General features: G+C 38.8%; 1 protein-coding gene across 1 annotated transcript in view; it reads left to right on the top strand.

Annotated features, from left to right (window-relative positions):
* Positions 1 to 15,688, top strand: part of HDAC9 (histone deacetylase 9) — an 830,046-nt gene that overhangs the window by 658,683 nt on the left and 155,675 nt on the right. The gene's annotated exons all lie outside the window — the stretch shown is intronic.

The raw sequence follows: 15,688 nt of genomic DNA, 5'->3' as shown, positions 1-15,688 counted from the left end.
AACAATTACAATATTATAATAAATCAGATATCACTGATCATAAAATCACTGTAACAGATATAATAATAATCTAAAAGTTTGAAATACTGCAAGACTTACCAACATGTGATAGAGACGTGAAGTGAGCACATGCTGTTGGAAAAATGGTACCAATGCACTTCTCCACACAGGGTTGCCACAAACTTTCAATTTCTAAAGAAACCACACTATCTGTGAAGCACAATAAAACAAAGCATAATAAAATGAGAAATGCCTGTATAGATGTCCTCCTGATAATCTTTAAAGGCTTCTCGAAATAATTCTATATTATTTTGAATGTGACCATTCAAGGTAATTAAAAAAAAAACAAGGCCTGCAAGTAGTGAAATTCTTTGCTGCTAAATAGATCATTTCCTCCCCTCTTAATCTTTTGCCTCTTTTTTAGGCAATTTAACATCCATTCATTCGCTAACAAATAAACATGTAGTATGAGCCTCCTGAATGCTAAATATAGAGCAACATCTAGCCTCGTGGTTTTTCTTACTTTTTTGGGTTTTTTTTTTCCTTTTCAGTTCCCACTCATATATCTTATTAAACTTATCATTTGGACCCTCTGTTGATTTTCTTCAGTTCCTATTTGTCCAATCTAATAGGAAAGACCTGGGCATCCCTGAGGATATGGACAGAAGGTAATTAGAATATCTGGACTCAGTTGAACACGATTCGAATTCATTTTTCTGATGGAACGTGTCTGGAGGATAGCCTTTCTGTCCCAGCTTTCTTTGATGGAGCCATCAAAATCTCATTTCGAGAGCGAGGGACTTCAGTATCCAGCATCCATCTCCTGTTCGATTAATAGCAAATGGCAAAGAAGTTTAAAGCCCAGTACTAACTGGTGCAAACTATCCTCTGTGCTTCAGGACTTATTACATTCACAGCTTCTGGTGGCTAACCTCATCATGGGGCAGGATTCATTTGCTCACTTATTTAACATAAATATTATACACAAATATTTATTGAGTGCTTACTATATGCCAGGACCTGAAGATACGATACTGAACAAAACAGAAAAAATATCCTGATGGCACTTATATTCTAGTGGGGGAGATGGATAAACAAATATGTATGAGTTTAAATGCATGTATATGTGTGTGTGATGATGAATGTTATAGAGAAAGGAAAGTAAGGAAGGGGACATGGAGTCTTGTAGGGTTGGGGCACAGAACTGGTGATTAAAGGGAAGTGTTACCTTTTAGAGATTAGACTCGATGGGTGAGGGGTACCCTGGGAGTCCTGGCTTCTTGTGGTGACTGACTTGAAGAGGGGCATGGAGAATAATGAGATTCGTGCTGAGGGTCCAAAGCAAAGTGGTGGAGAAGCTATGAAAGCTCAGGGAGTAGGGAGGGGGCTTGCCAAGACTGCTCTGTGCTCTGGGGCCCCATCCTTACTCCCACCCATTAAGATGTGGGCAACTAGGGTAGGGTTGTTCTATCCGGAATATGCAGAGCTCCTGGTCTTCTTTTTGACTCCCAGATTGAGGGAGTGGTGATAGAAGTTGAGGTAGCCAGTTGGATTTGTGGCACAGCCTAAGGTCCTGACATCTTTCTTAAGATCTGACTATGGAGATCTGGAGAAGGTTGGGGGTTAGCACACACTTATCTAGGGACTCAAAGATCTGGGGTTCAGTATCAGGTCCTGGGCTGCAAGATATCTGTCTGGGTGGCTCCAGACCTTAGCAGCATTATGGGATTTGTGGTCCCCAGTCCCTGCGGATGTAACTTTTCTATTTAAATTGGGCAGCTGAAAATTAGATACAGTACCCTAACACCTGCCCATTTTCAAGTATATTGAAAATGTCCCGACATTTGCATGACATTCCCAAGTACTTTTTCATGTGCATTTTAGTGGCTTCTGGGCTGTTACATTGTGGCCTCAGTTGTCTCCTGGTCCCTCCTGATTTATGTCTGAGATGCGAGATCCAGGATAACTGATTTGTTGACACCATTAAATTAGTGCATGGACCAAAGGATGCTGATTGCTTCATTTTCATATGCCCAATTATGTGTTGCATGTATACAGTGCATGGACATAAACATTGGAATCTGAGTTCCAGGAATACTTTTTACTATTATTTTAACAATCAGTTTCTAATCCTCAGTATCCTCAATAATAAATGGGATGAATCATTAAAAATTTTTGCTTATGTTATTTAGGACTCTGCTCTAACCATCTAAGTAAAATAATAATTCTTAACTTTTACCCTAATGGCGTCCAGAGGATTAACTTTAATGATAGGATTATCCATCAAGTAAAGGGACAGTTAAGGTGCCCTGGAGTAGACAGGGCAAGAGAGCATCCTTTAAAACATGCCCTGCTGGTTCTTTCAGAGCTAGGCTGATTCACAGCCTCACAGCAGAGAGTAGCCATTCTATATAGGGAGCTTCCAATGATAACCTACCTCCATGTCTTTTGACCCTCACAATAATGCTAGGTGTCTTATTATGAAAGATGTAACTGGGGGATTCCTATTCTACAGAAAATGAAACTAAGGCTCGAAGAGGTGAGTAATTTGTTCAAGTCACACCATTAGTAGGTGGTGGAGTAGAGATGGCTTGATTCCCAAGTTCTTGACCACAACACTGTGCGCACACAACTCACCATAATTTCAACCCCATATGATTGTCAACACTCCTTTCCCAAGCGAGGATAGCCCTAGCCATAAGAAAGCAAAATTGCTTTTTTTGCCAAGAGCATTCTCTTTTTTATTGAAATTCCTATGAAGTATTAAATCCATGCACTCAAACATCATCAATTTTGGGTAAAAAATTACACAGCTGTACACAGCATTTCAACCCTAACTAGAACACTGAAAAATCTCTGCCCTTGGACCAAACCACCGTGGGGATGAGTTAGAGAGAATTTCATTTCACAGACCTACTGAGTCAAAATTAATTTTATTAAGCTGCTCTCTGTAGGAATGGGGTCTAACATGTACTGTCCAGTGAATAAAAGGATTTACCTACTAAGAAGTGCCCTTTACGCAGTGTGTACGTAAGTTAGATGAAGAAGCAGTAGAGAAACACTAAAATGGTATCACTTGCCTCTATCTCAGTAAAAATGACCAGCAGTTCACTGAAATAGAATAACAACAGAGACTCTGAAATTCCTTGACTGGACCTGTAACCCACAGGAATCCATATATTACTTGGCAAATCTATGAGTTCACCAGTATCTTAAGTAAGGATCCTTTAAGTCCAAGAGGTAGCACTTTTGCCAGAACAAACATATTCCTCTACTTATTCTTGTTACTGGCAAGTAAATAGCAAAGGGATATTTTTTGTGAAGATGAAGAGTGACTAGAAATAATGGCACATGCAAGGTCAGTGGAGCTGTCAGAAAGCCGTTGATCATACCGGGTGATGGTTAGTGGCAGAGCATTAAAGCACACGGCATGCCCCTTGCCTCCTCCAGCTGCCACGTTAATAGTTCACGCCTTCTTTCCATATGGAATATCAGTCACAGCGTTCATTAGTTATATCCATGGTTTTACTTGGAATCTGAAGGTCTTCCCTGTAGCTGCTCTGTTTCTTTTTCATCTCACCATGACTAAAGAAGCTAAGGTGTGGGCATTATAACCTACAAGTGATCCCGAGGGAATGGGCTGTCATTCATGTCTTCCTCTCGGTGTTGAACAAAAGAGAGAAAGCATGTGGGTTCACCCTCCCATTGTCATCATAAATCTGTACTAGCTCCATTTCAAGAGTCTCAGGGTTTCAGCAGAACGTCTAACATGAAATGAATATACACATTCAAGGAGCTGGCATGCTGTAGCACGTAGGAGAAGGGAGAAAGGGAGAACACCCGTTGTTACAGGCTGCAGAGCCGATTGAAGAAGAATACAACGCAGAATACCAAGGTTCTCAGCCCCAAATTATGGTTGTCACCATTATCCTATAGGAAGAAAAAAGTGACAGTAACCTAGAATTATAGAGGGCTTTCAAGAAGTCTTGACGTGTTGATTCCTAAGGAACTGCAGAACTGCTCCTAAATGGCTTTATAATTTTAGGGGAGGCGTTCTTCTGCCCGGTCTGAGTCTCAGACACCATCAGTGCAAAGGCTCTGTTAATTATTAGTTCACTTATCTGAGCCACTTATCTGAGCCTCAGTTTCTGCACTTATGAAATGGGTTAAACAGGCCTCCCTCATTGCATTGTAGTCAGGATGACATGTGATAACGTAGGCTATCAATGGCAGCGGCATGTGGAAATGGGCACTGCTCCACTCCACGGTGTGGCCTTGGGTATGTTCATCCCACAGAGAGTAAACGGACTGTCTGATCTAACGTGTTCTGCAAAGCCCTGCAACCCTGAGGTCTCACCTGACCTACTGACCCAACTATGGTCTACCATTAGAAGCATGGCACTGTGGGGAGACTGATACAGAGGGAAGGGGGCATATTGTTTCCAGAAGCCCCAGTTATGAAGCAGAGACTTTTAGTTTAGGAATTCCAAAATCTAGATTCAAACCTTTGTATTGTCACTGCCTCAAAAGCACTTCTCCAACTCTAAAGTGCAGATTCAATCCAGCAGGACTGGACTTGACCTGAGATTCTCCACTTCTCACACACTCAGGTGATGGCATTGCTGCTCGTCCGTGGGCCACATTTTGAGTGGCAAAATGCTGTAAGACCACGAACACACAAATCATTGAACTTTTTTGGGTCTGAGTTTCTTTGCCTACGGAGTAAGGTGATAAATGAAATGTGATTTATCGTCTTCTCTGGAGATCAAATGTGTCATTAATATGTGGTAATACTTTATCCAAATTTAAAACAGCTTTTTAAAAAAAGTCATTTTCCTTGCAATATCAGATAGCAGGCTCCCATTAGCTTGTCACTGGGGATCGAGTTGACTTAAGTCTTAGGCAATCTGTCTCTCTTGGGCAAATAGTTACTGAGCAGGGAAGTTTCCATGAAAAGCAGGGGTGATCCATGACAACAGAGGTCCAGGGCACTGGGGGCAGTGCAGATGTTGCTAGGTGATTTAGGGAAGTAGCATCATTGCAGGATGATGCACAAAAGGGAGTGCCAAATGCCAGCAAATGAGAGCTAGAAGTCTAAGCATATGCTAACTGAGGAAGAGAGAAGGCTCTTTCCTAAATCATGTGTACATTTCAGGACCTGAACATGGGAGGGATTTTTATAGTGCAGTTTAGATATTTTAGCCACAGTAGAACTCTGTCAAGAAAAATATCTCCATAGGATTCATTTTTTTTCTCATTCATTAATTCATTCCCTTGACAAAATTTACTAAGCATCTATTACATGTAAGACCTTGAAGATAGGGTGGTAAAGACAGACACTTATAGCCCTACACTTATGGCACTTAGTGTAGCTCTCCCGATACATCATTAATAAGAGAGCTATAGAGCAAACACTATAGAACATCTTTTTAAAGCCCATGTTTGTATTAGTCTAGCTAGGCCTGCTATAATTTAAAAAAACACAGACTGGGTGGCTTAAACAACAGAAATTTATTTGCTCACAATTCTGGAGGCTGAAAGTTCAAGATCAAGGTGTTGACAGGTTTGGTTTCTCCAGTGGCCTCTCTCCTTGCTGTGCAGATGGCTGTCTTCTCATTGTGTTCTTGCGTAGCTTTTCTCTGTGTGGGCGCGTCCCTGCTGTCTTTTTCTCTTTTCATAAGAACTTCAGTCATATTGTATTAGGGCTCCACACTTAGGATCTATTTTCCCTTAATTACCTCTTCAAAGGCCCTATTGCTTAATGCAGTCACATTGAGGGTTAGGGCTTCAATATATAAATTTTGGGGAAACACAATTCAGTCTATAACAATATCAATGTTCAGGGTTGACTTTGGTTGACATCTCACCTCTTTGCCTTATCAACTATGTAACTTTGGTCAAGTCATTTAACCTTATTAAAGCTCAATTTCCTCTTTTATAAAAGTGACTGGTAATACATTTCTTAGGCTATCGTGAGGAATAAAATAGGTAATGTTTGTAAAATGCTTAACAGTGTCCAGTAGGTGCCCTGACCTCACTCCCTACATCTTTCTTTAGAAGCTGACCAAAGATACTGACTTTTTGCTTTCTTTTGGAAATAAATTTGACTTTATTACCTCTTCCAGTGAATCTACTATTAAATTAGGCTTTTCTCTCTTTTTCTGAACTTTACTACTCTCACCATTTCCAGAAACAAAATATCTACTGGAATCTTCAGTTCTAGCCCTAATTGTGGGGGATCGAGGATAGGAAAATACTGAGCTTATCACATACCTCTTAGGTGGGAAAAGGTAATTATTCTGTTTCCCAAAACAAAGAAATTTGCATTTTCAGCTGCCATTTTACTCAATATGTCTTAAAACAGAGTAAGCTAGTAAGAAAAATTAAAACTAGAATATTTTAGAAATTGAATCAAGCAAAACTGATTTCAGTGATTTAAAAAATGTTAGATAATTTCAAAATTACCAAATCAAGATGTTGTATGCAGAATTATTTGGCCCACAGTAGATAACTCATTTTAAAAAATACACTTTGCTTGATGCAATGCAAAAGTTAACATGATTTTTAATTTCTTTTACCGTTTTACTTTTATACAACACGCCTAAAGTGCCGCAGAATCAGTACTGTGATGAAAAACCTCTGTTTATTTGTTGAGTCTGGTGTCTGTCAGTAGGTTTCTAGGGGCATCTGATCATTATTTAAGCTTAAACTCAATTATTCAGCAATGCCCCATGGCCCTAGCAGCAGCATAGCATAGCAGCAAGAGCTTACTAAACTGCTTGGTATTGGGTGAGGAGTTTTATTTCCCAACTTCCAAGGTGAAATACTCGAGCCATCTGAGGAAGGATAACCTACCACATCAAACACGCACAGTGCATCTGAAACCTGTTTTGTTAATGGGCACAATAGCATTATGTTTAACTCTGGGAATATTTCCGAGGAAGCAACAGGCTGTGTTTAGATTATTCAAAGTGTAGGCTGTGCCTAGATTCCTTTTATTCTAAGTCATTCCCTTTCCATTTTAAATAGTTTCACATCCACTTTGAGGACAGGTAGCTTAATTTCTATCATGTGCAGCTTTTCAGAGCATTAGCTTTGTTTCAGGTTCCAATGATTGAGCTATGCTGGCTGTGCTTGGAAAAGCCTGCAAAGGCCCACATTCATTCAGGAAACTCCAGTTGAACTAGATCCATATGTTGCTAAAAAAAAAAAAAAATGTAGCTTTCTGATTGGAGGTAGTTTCTGGCTTCCAGCATTTTCACAGATGATTTTTGTTCTTTGATGTGCTGCTAAATGGAAAGTAATGTTAGAATCAAAACTCTGAGATTTTTTTTTTTCTTAGTTGACGTTTACTAAGAGCTTACTACTTCCAGCATTATGTTGTGCTGTGTTAATCACTTTACATGCATTAACTAATTTAATGCTAACGATAATCCTATGAGGAGGGAATATCTCCAGGTTTTCTTAGGGTTTGGATCAGTTAATGAACTTGCCCGAGTTTGAGCATTTTGTGAGTGGAAGTGCTGATTTTCAAGGTCTCTAATCCTAAGGTCACCAAAATAAATAAGGTGGTATTGCACTGAATGTTGATGATACCCTTGCCAGTGCTAACACCTGAAAGAATAGGACAGAGTAGATGAGGCTTTGTCCAAAAATTGGTTCCTTGTAATCTCTGTTAAAAAATATATTAGAAGCTTAACAATTTCCTCCAAATCCTGGGGTTATGGAAACCTCCAGGTACAAATTATTGGTGTACCACATAGGCAAATTATTGGTAGTCATTCTCTCTTAAGACAACTTACCTTGATAGGACTAATTTGTTAAAAAAAATTCCTAAAACGTATTTCCAGTTTTACTTTAGCTTCACCTTTTCTTTCTATCTCTTTTACCCAAATAGAGTTCTTTCTTTGGAAAATTTGGAAGGAAACCCTTTCTCTATGAAACGAATGCTTAAGGCTTCTCAAATTATTATGTGGTGAAGGACAAGGTTTTGTTCACTTATGTTTTGTAGAGCAATACTTTTATAAAATGCAATAAATGCAAATTACTAAAAGTGAGATACAAAAGACATGCAAAATAAAAACCCCAATTATTTTTTATTAGATTCAACAGACCATGTTCTATTCTTATCCTCAGGCAGAGGCTGGAATCCTTTATGAGCATTCCTCCTTAAGTTAAAGTAGTTCTACTCTCCAAGGGCCCTGCCCTGAGAAATCTCCTTGCATTAAGCTTTGATGGTTGCCACACAAGGAATCAACACTTGTAATTCTTCTAAGTCCCTTTTTTTTTTTTTTTTTTTTGCCTTTCCTGCCTTAGACTTTTCAAACTTTGTATAATCCTGGACAGCAGAAGTTATGTACTGCCAGTAAGACACCATATCAGAATATAGGTTTCTTTTTAGCCTGGCTGGGGATTTTTTTTTTTTTTAAGAGAATTCTTGTCACTATTTAAGATTGAAAATTGCACCTAAGAACATGATATTTAGAGCTACTAATGAAATACCATGCAATCATTTCCTTATAACATAAATTGATTGGAACTGTATAACCTTTTCAGATGGGCGTAGACCCTCCAGTCAATCACAGTTCCAACCAGAGAGCTGCCTTCCATTACTGTATGTCTACATCACCAGTCTGGCCTCAGGAGTCATGTGAACACATGGCTACTTCTTTAGTCCTAATCTGCAACCCCTTCTATATTCAAGTCTCTCTGGCTTCTTTTTTGTAGTACTTTAGCCCTGTCTATATACTCTCCTTGGTCCCAATACGTCTATATTGTGTAATGAGTCCCTTTAACACCAAGAAAATTCTTATTATTATTATTATTTTTTTAGAGGCAGGATCTTGCTATGTTGCCCAGGCTGGCCTCGAGTAGCTGGGACTGTAGGTATGTGTCACTGTGCCCAGCTCAAGAAAATTCTTTATACCTTAGTAAACATTTAAATTATTCCTGCTGTAGATCTGAGGAAGTATCTTACTGGAGAACGTGGTTGTTATTGTTATTTTATCGTTATTTTAAAAAATATAAATTCCATGACATTGTTTATCATCCAGTGAGAGATCTATCTGTGGACAATTAACTTGGAACTCTGATTATTTTGTGCACTTCCTATGATCCTATTATTTTGCTGTCCATTTTTATGTGATCAATCTCAGAGCTAACAATAAACAGACAAAAAAACACTTAAGGCCAGTAGGTGCTTGCCCAAAAGGTTTGTGGAATTACAGAGGCCTCTGAATAAGGGGGTCACTCAGGAAACATCTTCATGTTCTTGTAAAATCCTGAGTTGATCATGGGTTTTTATCATTTTAATTCATGCTCCTAATTCACAGTGGAATAAAGAAACCATGTAAACGATGGTTGTAGAATGTTATACCCACTTCTCAGCTGCTTAGGATATGTTTCAGAGCATGTGGACAATTGGAAAGATGGGTAGACTCAAAAACAGTGCTTACATATTTCACTCAACAAAATGGATCATGGCTGCTCAAAGGCAGCCAGCTTCATCCATGGCCCCCCAGCCTGCTGTGTGTGCAGGGCAAACCCACCATTCCCACCAACAACCATTGCTCGAGGACCTGGCTTTTCATAGGTAGAAATTGCCTGGGTTTTTGTTTTTATCTGTTTATTTGTTTGTTTTGTATAGATATCCATAATGACATAATGTCCCTTGACCTTTTATTTTGCCACTGATATTATATAATTATCTCCTTTTGAAATCATTAAAATAAAGGACTGTCCCATCCTCTGATGCATTAAGGAACAATAAGATGAATTGGAGCAAAAGAATGGAAAGAACTATGAAACATTTTTCCTGGCTCTGTCTTTAACATTTGTGACACTTAATAAATGAGGGGCAGAACAATGCTTAAAAATAAGTTTATAACAGTATTGATTCTATTCAGTAGATAAAATTATTTGGATAAATTCAGAATTATTTAGATAAAAATTAATTTTGGCTGTATACCAAATAAAAAGCAAGAGATGAAGCACAACTTCAAAAAAAGTAGGAATGAAAATACATAGCACTTTCCTCCCCAGCCCATTTCTCTTCTGTCTGCCATACCTTCTGGCCTCTATTTCTTTTGCTGCTTCTCCTTTCTTCTTTCTCTGTGTTTTCCTTTCAATCCTGCCAAATTTGTTAAAAGATTTAAAGTAGCTTTCAAAAGAAACAAGCATAAACAATGTGAGGTTTTTTTTTTTTTTTTGAGGTAAGTGTGGTAGTTATTCAAAAGTGAAAATACAATGATCCAGGAATAAGATTATAATACGAAATGCTTTAGTCGCTGCTCATTTTACTAGGGAAGGACTACAGACTTGGCTTTGATATTTCTAATAGCCAACATGAGGAAGGCAGCACTGTTATTTATATTTTTTTAGATTTTTCTAAGGCAGGATTTCTCAACCTTGGCATTACTGGCATTGGGGGGCCAGATGATTCTTTGCTGGAGGGGTTGTCCCATTGCACTGTGGGACGTTTAGTGCCTTCCTGGCTTCTGCCCTATTAGAAGCCAGTAGCACACCTCCCTTCCTCGGTCAGGACAACAAAAAAAACATCTCTAGAAAGTGCCAAATAATGCCTCAGAGGCAAAATCAACTTCATTGAGAATCATTGCTCTAGAATAATGACAAACACATTACAACACTCAGGAAAAACCCCACTATTCCAGGTAATATTTCATTTTTAAGAAATATTTTAGCTATTTTAACAGGGTAGAAGTTCAGTGCCTTAAAATACAAAACATTCCAGTAGGTCTTAGGTAATTGATATAGCTGGGAAACTATTTAGATTCTGTAAATAAAAATAGAATCTATTTTTAGAAATTATTTTATTATTTATTTTACTTTTTTTGGATTTTGATTTTACTAGCATCAAAATCAACATGGGTTAAGACCTCATACTCTTTTTTGCGTGTGTTCTCATTTCAACTCCTCTACTTAACAGCAGAACAACCTCTCTGAATTTCGTATATAAAACTGCTTAATAATGGCATCTAGGGCAATGGTGGTTGTAATTATTGTATGAGTTATATGGGCAAAGAGCTTTGCAAGATGCCTGGGTCTTACTAAGTATTCAATAATTATTAGAAGAAAATATTATCATTACTATCATTATTTCTAAATAATAGAGAACAGAACTTTATAGAGTAGGGGAATATATAATAAAAGTGAAAATGTGAACTGTCCCCATTTTTGTCTTGTATTTTGTCTTGAATTACCTTGTATATTTTGTCTATGTATTTCCTGAATTGCACTCTGCTGTGACTTTCAGTGAATGAGATCATGTTTCTACTATTCCTGTTCCATAAGTAATGTTTATCTCAGCACTCCTTCTTATTATCACTTATTCTCTTTCACCACCGGTAAGAGAGATTGCAACGTGCTGTTCTTCTTTTAAATGTGAATAGTATTATATAGTGGCTCCGTTTTAATAAGTCAATGCCCTTACTCTTCCTGCTGTTACAGTTTCTCTATGCTTGCGGTCCTACTCCTTTTCCATTGCTATAAAGAAATACCTGAGGCTGGGTAATTTCTAAAGAAAAGAGTTTTATTTGGCTCGTGGTTCTGCAGGCAGTACAAGAGGCATGACATTAGCATCTGCTTCTGGTGAGGCCCTCGGGAAGCCTCCACTCATGGTGGAAGGTGAAGTGGAGCAGGCATCACCTGGTGAGAAGAAAGGGGAGAGGAGAGGAGAGGAGGTGCCAGGCTCTTTTCACCAGTTAGCTCTGGTGGGGAACTAATAGAGCAGGACTCATTACTGCAAGGAGGGCACCAAGCCATTCATGAAAGATCTGCACCCATGATCCAAACACCTCCCACCTGGCCGCACCTCCAACATTGGGGATCAAATTTCAACATGAGATTTGGAGGGGACAGACATCCAAACTATATCACCTCCATAGCGAGAGCATCTTCCTAATTATTTACGAAGCCTCAGATGATGACTAATATGAATAATGCCCCGTGCTTCTGAATGCAGGACTTTTCCCCATCTCCTCTCCCTCCCTCCCTCCCTCCCTCCCTTCCTTCCTTCCCCAGTGAGTCCTGCTGGCCACTGGTGATGCATATTACTGATATTCTGAAGTCTTCACATTGTCAGTTGCTCTGGATTCTCTGATGTCCATTCAAGAAGTGGAAAATATGCCTCTCTTCCTCTTTAAAGGTTAATTTTTCAAATTGACACCAAAGTGTTCTGCTTCATTCTCATCTTTTAGAGAGTTTAAAGTGTTTTGTCTATTTTGATTACTTACAACATTACCTATCTCTCCAGCCCTTCTTACCCTATTAAATAGCCATGAATGTCTGGGAGTGTGGGCTGGAAGGAGGAACTCAGTGACAGACTATTCTGCTTTCAGATAGTGCCTCCTCCTCTGATGACTAAATCTCCCTGATGGGCCAAGCTCCTATGACTCTTACCCTAAAGCATGGTTCTAGCCTGTCTCACCACGTCTGTTCAGTTCCTCACACAGAAAAACTGTTTCCCACCCACAAAAAAACTTATGTTCCACTGAAGGGACAGCCTCACCTAACATTTCTAAACCCCAGTTTTGGACACGTGTTAGGTCCAGACCCTCCTACATATTTATAAAGTGAGTTGAACTTTGGGAAGACCATTTCAAGACTGATCGATTTTAATTCTGGCAATAAAACAAGGCCTCTGTGGACTTATTACTCGGCAGACTGCTAAAGCTGCCTTCATGTTTTGTACATTAGTTACATTGTCAGAAATATTTGAAAGTTGAACACATACTGGTTTTGGGAATGGCACATAAACAAAGCATGGTAAAGATTCCAGAGGAATTCAGAGGATGCTATAAGTCGGGCATTGCCATATGAATTCTAAAATACAATTAAACCCCACTTGCCTGTGTAGACAGCATATCCTTGGGGACTTCTGCCCAGAATCCTGGCTAGATTTTCCTTGGCTGTTCAGCAGAGTAAATTCCTGACCTTGAAAATGGGACACAGTATTTCCCATGCTCACTCAGACGTGTGATGAATACGTCATTTATTTTTTCTCCCAGTTACATTGATCTTCTCCACAAATAACAGTAGAGCTGTCTCTTCTAGTCCGAACAGCTTCTTTTCAGTTTAGAAATTCTGTCTGTTCAAGATCAACTTATTATTGGACTCAGTCTCTTTAGGTGATTGTTCACTCTCTTAGATTCTTCTTCAGAGATGGCATTTGGGTTCCTGAAGGAGGGATGGAGACCTGAAGGGGTCCTTGGATCCTCATACTGTCCTCTGGATGCTCAGATTTCTATGGCAACCTCCCCCAGCCATCTGATTGTTCCTGATCTCCCAGCATTTGAAGCTGAGGTCGGCAGCTGATTAACTCCTCATTTCTGACTTCTCTGCAAGCTGAAGCTTGGCTGGGCTCCCAGGCTCCAGCAGCCTCACCTTGGCTTGCATTGGTGCTGGGGTTCCCCTGAGCCTCTGCTGTGGACTCCATTTGGCCCCAGTCATAGATAGCACATTGCATAGGCTCTTCCATCACAAGTGCTGTGAGGGATTGTAGAAGCTCCAGGCTTCCAGTTACACTGCACAGGAACCAAGAGCATCTTAGGAATATTTCAGTCTGATCTTTGATTGATTTTTCACATCACTCTACAGACTTCCTTATGTGGTGCCCACAGGTTATTGCAGACATGACTATAGAAGTCCCCGAACATCCACCAGAGTGAAGACTCAATTACCATTTTGGTAACTTTCCTAAAACAATTTCCTCTATCATTTGCTCACATATCATCCTCTGTGTCCCCTGCTTCTGTCACTCCTCTCTTGGGTCTGGCTTTCTCCAATCTCTCAGGACTGGAAGGGGATGGCTTTTATAACAGGTTTTTCTTCCTCTCTTCATATCCTACATATACCCTAGTCAACAAGCATAACTGGTTGTCACAGGTAGAAGGGTCTCTTCTCTGAATTGTCATTCAGAGAAGCAGTAATAGCATTCTCTTGATGTTATCACGATCATAGGACTATGATCTGAGACAATCAGGCTCAGTTCTTGATTACGTAAAGGAATTTGGGAAAAAAATCCTCATTCACTACAAAATCTATGTTTTGATGCATATTGATGCAAAATCCTATTTTAAATGTCATTTTCTTTACATTTCTTCTATATCCATCCTAATCTCCCTTTCAGCTCATGTAGTATTTCCCCCTAATGCACACACACAAACACACGTGCACTCTCACCAAGAAAAGGAATAAATTGGTGGACAGACCAAGGAGAAGTTCATGTGCATGAAAAGAAAAATGATAAAGCACATTTCCTGCTAAGATATAGTAGTTCTGGTTAATGCAGGCTTTTCTATGACACCAGACGCTCTGTAATGGTGTGAAAACTCGTTAAAACTTATAAAACACAAGGTAAATAATGGTTATTATATTTCAACTTGTGCAAACATCTTCCCTCAAAGATATATCCACATGAGGCTCAAATAAGTTACTTACATTGGTTCAGTAAAAAATAAAACTTTCAATTTAAAGGGCAATGATTAGGTTCCAGTATCTATTGGAATGATTCCTTCATTCTTTAGCTGATAGTGTTGACTAAGATGGTGTTGAAGATGACAGGGGCTGACTGTTCCTAGAAAGCATGGGCTTCTTCAGGAGTGTGGTGGGAAAGTATGTGTTGACAGGGTCAGAAGTCTGTGTAAGGGTCCTGGGGCCAGTGGAGGAGCCTCTCTAAGCCACAATGTGCTTTTCCAATAAACAATTCTTGGGCCTCTACCATGTACCAGGTATTCCAAAATGGGTGAAATAGTCATAGCTGAAATAGTAGTAGCTGACCTTTGCTTACCATGTACTCACTTAATTCTCAACAAAATCATATGCAGATGGCACTTTAAAAAGTTGGTATTTTCACAGGTAAGGAAACCAAGGTATAGAGACATTAATTAATGAATTGCCTAATGTAACTCAGCTTTTAATGATGAAGCCATGATTTCACCCCAACAATTTGATTCCAGAAACTTCTCTCTTGACTCCTATACTCTTGTTTATAAGAACTTAATTTTCTATATATTTATTTATTATTTTCATTTTATTTGTTTATTCATTGTTCTTGACAGCATTTAAGTCAGTAAGCACCTCATGAGAAAAAGGCACGTGAAAATACTTCGTAAACTGCCTACTACATTGTGAATACATGTTATTGTTATTTGTTATATATGTTCTGTGTGATTAGGCCTCTTAAATTTCATTCTTTTTTTTTTTTAAAGCCTTATTTTAGGTAGGATCTCTCTCCTTTGACCCATTTGGGAAGTCTTAATATTTACAAAATCACAAACTTTTTGTTCCATTTCCTAGTACTTCAAGTAATTTATGTGTCTTAAAATCTGAGACTTCTACTATCTGATACTTTTTTTAACGTTATGAAATATAGCAGTACATAAAAATATGTAACATGTATGATAATTGTAAACCAGTATTGTTGTACTTTTCATGTTCCTATAATATACCTTCTCTTATTCTTCCATGAAAAAGAGTAAACAACATTTTGTAAAGAGGAAACAGAATATTGGTGCATACTTTGTTTTGATCATAATGTTCTCTAGTATAGAAGCAACTATGTATTTTCCTGGCCTATCCAATTTTAATAATACCAGCTTGCACTGCGACAGCTGCCAAATTGTACTCAATGTCAGAAATCTTAAGCTTCGACTTTGAAAATTAGATTGCT

This window comes from Eulemur rufifrons, chromosome 29 (genome assembly GCF_041146395.1).
Source record: "Eulemur rufifrons isolate Redbay chromosome 29, OSU_ERuf_1, whole genome shotgun sequence".
NCBI classification, from domain to species: Eukaryota; Metazoa; Chordata; class Mammalia; order Primates; family Lemuridae; genus Eulemur; species Eulemur rufifrons.
Note: the sequence above shows the minus strand (reverse complement) of the source record. Positions and strands in the feature narration are given on the sequence as shown.